Source organism: Orycteropus afer, unplaced genomic scaffold (assembly GCF_000298275.1).
Source record: "Orycteropus afer afer isolate SDZICR_OR568_19922 unplaced genomic scaffold, OryAfe1.0 scaffold00998, whole genome shotgun sequence".
Taxonomy (NCBI): Eukaryota; Metazoa; Chordata; class Mammalia; order Tubulidentata; family Orycteropodidae; genus Orycteropus; species Orycteropus afer.
Genome location: NW_006922585.1, coordinates 195,103 through 201,003, shown reverse-complemented (window position 1 = coordinate 201,003; position 5,901 = coordinate 195,103).

The window sequence follows — 5,901 nt, the reverse complement described above, 5'->3', positions numbered from 1 at the left end:
TGTAGGTTTCTGGGGGTGGTAGGGAAAGGGAAGGAACATTTTGGACTATTTTGGGGCCACACACTGAGTTGGATAAGGGGAGGGATGGTATGGAAAGAGTCTGTGACCAGCATGATAACATTGGGAAAAGGAAGGACATTGAAACATGCACATAAGATATAGACAGAGGCTGATACTAGTATGTGCACCATACTGCATTATCAGATAACAAAATCTGCTCTGTAAATTTCCACCTAAAGCACAATAAACAAACAAACAAATAAATAAATAAAAAGAAACTAATTCTATGATGCCCAAAACATCACTGTAGCCCACCAGTCATAGTAGGGCCATATGGAAATCCAATTATTTGTGGAGTCCTATCTCAGGTCGATCTTACAGTGGGTCCCATCAGTGCACAAACCAATCCTGTAGTGATTTCCCCATTTCTAGAATGCATAATCGGACTAAACGTATTCAGCAACTGTTAGAAGCCCCACATTTGATCCTTGACATATGAAGGAAGGGCTACTATGGTAGGAAAAGACAAGGGGAAGCCATTAAAACTACCAAAACCTAGGAAGATAATAAAACAAAGCAATACCACATGCCTGGAGGGATTGCAGGGATTACTACCACCATCAAGAACCTAAAGGATGCAGATTCATTTAATTCACCAATTTAACCTGTGCAATAATGGATGGATCTTGGAGAATGTCAGTGGATTATTGTAAACTTAACCAGGTGGTGACTCCAATTGCAGCTGCTGTTCCAGATGTAGTTTCATTGCTTGAACAAATTAATACAACTCCTCATACCTGGTTTGTAGCTATTGATCTGGCCAATGCTTTTTTCTCCACTGATTTCAAAATATCACAAGAAGCAGTTTGCATCCAGTTGGCAAGGCCAGAAATACACCTTCATGGTCCTACCTCTGGAGTATATCAACTCTCCAACCCTATGTTATAATTTAGTCCACAGGGACTTTGATCACATTCCTCTTCCAGAAGACATCACACTTGTTCATTACATTTATAATATTATGCTGCTTGAGACTAGTAAGGAAGAAGTATCAATGATTCTAGACTGACTGGTAAAACATTTGTGTGCTAAACCAAAACCCAAAACCTACTGCCACTGATTTGATTCTGACTCATAATGACCCTAAAAGGCAGTTTGTTTGTTTTTTAAAATTTATTTTTATTTTTTTAATTGTGATTTGGGTGAAAGTTTACAGAGCAAGTTCACTTGCCATATAGCAATTCACATACACTTTGTCTCATGACATTGACTACAATTTATCACAATGCAACAGCTCCCCTCCCACTTCCTCCCCATAGTTACCTCTTCCCTGTGTCCATCCCTCCATGCACTCCTGTCCCCTGAGCTATGTTCCTGTGCATACACAGCCCTTCTATTCTCCCGTGATTATTCTCTCCAAGGAGTGTATCTACCTAGTTTAAATGTTCCCTTCATATGCTTCTTTTGTTTGGCTAGAAGCCACCGGTGTGCGTTCAATTCCAGACCTGAAGGGCAGCTAGGGGCCATAGTCTCAGTGGCTCCATCAGGCTCTATCAGACCAGCAAACCTGGTCCCTTTCTAAAAGTTTTGAACTGCCCCAGAGTGTTTCCAAGGCTGTAGAATTTTTACGGAAGCAGACACTGCCTCATCTTTCTCCCTCTGAGTGGCTAGTGTGTTCAAACACGTGATCCTATGGTTAGCAGCCAAATACCTTTACCACTGCACTATCAGAGCTCTTTATTTGTGCTAAATGCTGGAAAATTAACTTGACAATAATTCAAGTGAAATTTCTAGAGGTCCAGTGATGTGGACATAATGAGATATTCCTTCTAAAGTGAAGGGTAAGTTATTGCATTTGACCCTTCACACAACTTAAAAAGAGGCACAATGCCTAAGGAGGCTCTTTTGATTTTGGAGGCAACATATTCCTGATTTGGGTGGGCCACTTGATCTATTTACCAAGAGACTTGAAAAGCTGCTAGTTTTGAGAGGGGCCCAGAGTAAGAGAAGGATCTGCAACAAGTCAGGCACTGTGCAAACATCTGTGCCATGTGGGCAATATTATTTGGCTGATCTAATGCTGCTTGAAGTTTAACTGGGAGATACAGATGCTGTTTGGAGTCTTCTGTGGGCCACTTTTGGTGAATCACAGCGCAGAACCTTAGAATTTTGGAATAAAACCTTGTCATCCTCTGCAGATACCTACTTTCCTTTTGAGAAACACCTTTTCACTTGTTACTTAGCCTTACTAGAGATTGAATGCTTAACCATGGGTCACCAAGTCACCATTTGGTCTGAGCTGCCCATCATGAACTGGGGGTTTTCTGATTCACAGAGCCATAAAGTTGTATGTGCACAGCCAGCAGCACTCCATCATTAAATGGATGTGGTATTGGAAGAGATAGGGCTCAAGTAAGACCTGGAGTCCCAAGTAATTTGCACGAAGAAGTGGCCCAAATGCCCATGGTGCTCACTCCTTTCACATTACCTTCCCTCTATCAGTCTGCTTCTATGGCCTCATGGGAAGTTCCTTATGATCAGTTGTTTGAGGAAGGGAAAACTTGTACCTGTTTTACAGATGGTTCTGCATGATATGCAGGCACCATTCAAAATTGGGCAGCAGCAGCACTGCATCCCCTTTCTGTGACCTCCCTGAAGGACAATGATGAATGGAAATCCTTACAATGGACAGAATGTTGAGGAGTGCATCTTGTTGCTTTTTTTTTTTTTCTTTTTCTTTTTGAAGGAGAAATGTCCAGATGCATGATTGTAGTGATTGTATACTGATTAGTGTGCTATGGCCAGTGGTTTGACTGTATGGCCAGGGAGGTCAAAGGACCATGATTGGTAAAATGATGACAAAGAAGTGTGGGGAAGAGGTATGTAGATAGACCTCTGTGAATGGGCCAAAGAAGTGAAGATATTTATGCCTTATGTGAATGCTTATCAAAAGGTAATCTGGCAGGGGAGTATTTTAATAATCAAGGGGATCAGATGACAGAATCTGTGGAAACTAGTCACCCTGTTTACCCAACCACTCTTGTCATTGCCCAATGGGCTCATGAATAAAGATGCAGTGGTGTCAGTGATATAAGTTATTCATGGGCTCAACAACATAGACTTGCAGTCACCAAGGCCAACTAAGCTACAGCCGATTCTGAGTGTCCAATCTGCCAGCATCAGAGACCAACACTAAGTCTCAGATATGGAACCATTCCTTGGGGCAATCAGCCAGCAACCAGGTGGCAAGTTAATTACAATGGATAATCTCCATCATGGAAAGGGCAACACTTGGTTCTTACTGTAACTGACACTTACTCTGAATACAGATTCCCTTCCCTGCGTGCAATACTTCTACCAAAATTACCATCATTAGAAGATGCCTTATCCATCATCACTGTATCACACATTCACAAATGTACTGTGGTAATGCTCATGGAATTCATTGGTCTTACCATGTTCCCCAACATCACAAAGCAGCTGGATTGATGGAGTGATGGAATGGCTTTCTAAAGACACAATTACAGTGTCAAGTATGTGGCACTGCCTTGGAGGGTTGTTCTGCAGGGAGCTGTATATCCTCTAAACCAGCATCCAATATTTGATGGTGTGTCTCCAATAACCACAGGTCCAGGAACCAAAGATTGCAAATGGAAGTGGTATCACGTATTATTATCTTTAGGGACCCATTTGCAATTTTTTTTCTTTCTTCTTGTCCCTGCAACCCTATGTTCTGTGAGTCTGGGGGTCTTAGTTCCACAGGAAGGAATACTCCCACCTGGATATATAATATTGATTCCATAAAATGGAAGTTAAGATTGCCACCTGGCCACCTAGGTCCTCATGCCTCTGGAACAATAGACAAAAAAGGGAGTAACCAAACAGACTGGTGTGTGATTGACCCTGATTGTCAAGGAGAAAATGGATTGATATATACTGAAGGTAAATATATATATATATATATATATGTCTAGAATACAGAAGATTCCCTTCAGATGTCTCTTAGTACTGCCATGCCCTGTGATTAAAGTTAATGGCAAGTTACAGCAACCCAATTCTGACATGACTACTAAAATCCCAGACCTTTCAAGAATGAAGATTTGGGTCACCCCACTGTGCAAAGAACCACAACCAGCTAAGGTGCTTCCTGAGGTCAAAGAGAATATGGAATTAGTAGTGGAAGATGATAGTTCTAAATACTGGCCTAACCACATGACCAGTTGGAGAAATGAGGACTGGAATTGTTATGAATTTTTCTTCCTTGTATATGTACATCAAATATTTTTGTTGTCTTCATTTATAAAAGACATAAATGGGGCTAGTTTGTTTTCAGTTTTACATATTAGTTATACCATGTTAAGCATTAAGTATGACTTTATAGTTGTCTTCATTTGGAAATTTTATATGGTTTAAGGAGATATGTACAAGTGATAGGAATGGACTGTGACAATTAAAGTTGTTTGTCACCTTGGCTAATCCATGGTTCTCAGTGGTTGGGAGGTTATGTAATGATGTAATCATCTCCCATTTCATTTCATTTTTGACAGCAATCAAACAATATCATTAATATCACACACAAGTAAAATCTTGCTGAAAGTAATTAAAAAACATTTGCAGCAATATATTGACAAGGAACTTCCAGAAACAAAAGCTGGATTCAGAAGAGGTTGAGGGATATCTTTGCTGATATCAGATGTATCTTGGCTGAAAGCAAAGAATACCTGAAAGTTGTTTACTTGTGGTTCATTGACTAAGCAAAAGCAGTCAATTGTGTGGATCATAACAAATTATGGATAACCATGAGTAGAATGGGAACTCCAGAAACCTTAATTGTGCTCATGAGGAACCTGTACATTGACCAGAAGGCTCTTGTTTGAACAGAACAAGGGAATACTGCATCATTTAAAATTAAGAAGGGAGTGAGTCAGGGTTGTATCTTTGCACCATACTAATTCAATCTGTATGCTGAGCAAATAATCCAAGATGCTGGACTATATGAAGAAGAATGAAACATTGGGATTGGTGGAAGACTCATTAACAACTTGTGATATCCAGATGACACAACCTTTCTTGCTGAAAATGAAGATGACTTGAAGCACTTGCTGCTGCTGATTAAAGATTTAAGTCTGCAGTATACATTACACCTCAACATAAAGAAAACAAAAATCCTCATAACGACATATAGGCAGCATCACAATAAATGGAGAAAAGATTGAAAGATTCAAAGATTCAAAGATTTCATGTTACTTGGCTCCACAGTCAACACCAATGGAAGCAGCAGTCAAGAAATCAGAGGTATTGCACTGGGCAAATCTACTGCCAAAGACCTCTTTAAAGTGCTGAAGAGCAAAGATGTCTCTTTGAAGACTAAGGTGCACCTAACCCAAGCCATGGTATTTTCAACTGCCTCATATTCATGTGAAAGCTAGAAAATGAATAAGGAAGACCAAAGAAGACTTGAAGCTTGTGAATTGTGGTGTTGGCAAAGAATACTGAAAATAACATGGACTGCCAGAAGAACAAACAAATCTTTCCCAGAGGAAGTGCAGCCAGAATATCCCTTGGAAGTGAGAATGGCCAGACTTTGTCTCACTTACTTTAGTCATGTTGTCAGAAGGGACCATTCCCTGGAGAAGGATAGCATTCTTGGCAAAGTGGAGGGTCAGCAAAAAAGGGGAAGGCCCTCAACAAGATGGATTGACACAATGGCTGCAACAATGGCATCAGATATAACAAGGATAGTAAGGCTGGCGCAGGATTGAGCAGTGTTTCAGTCAATTGGACATAGGGTTGCTATGAGTTGGAGCTGGCTGGATGGCACCTAACAACAACAAAGTCATTTCCCATGATGAGATCTGATATAATGTAATTTCTTCATAATGAGATCTGCTACGAACTACC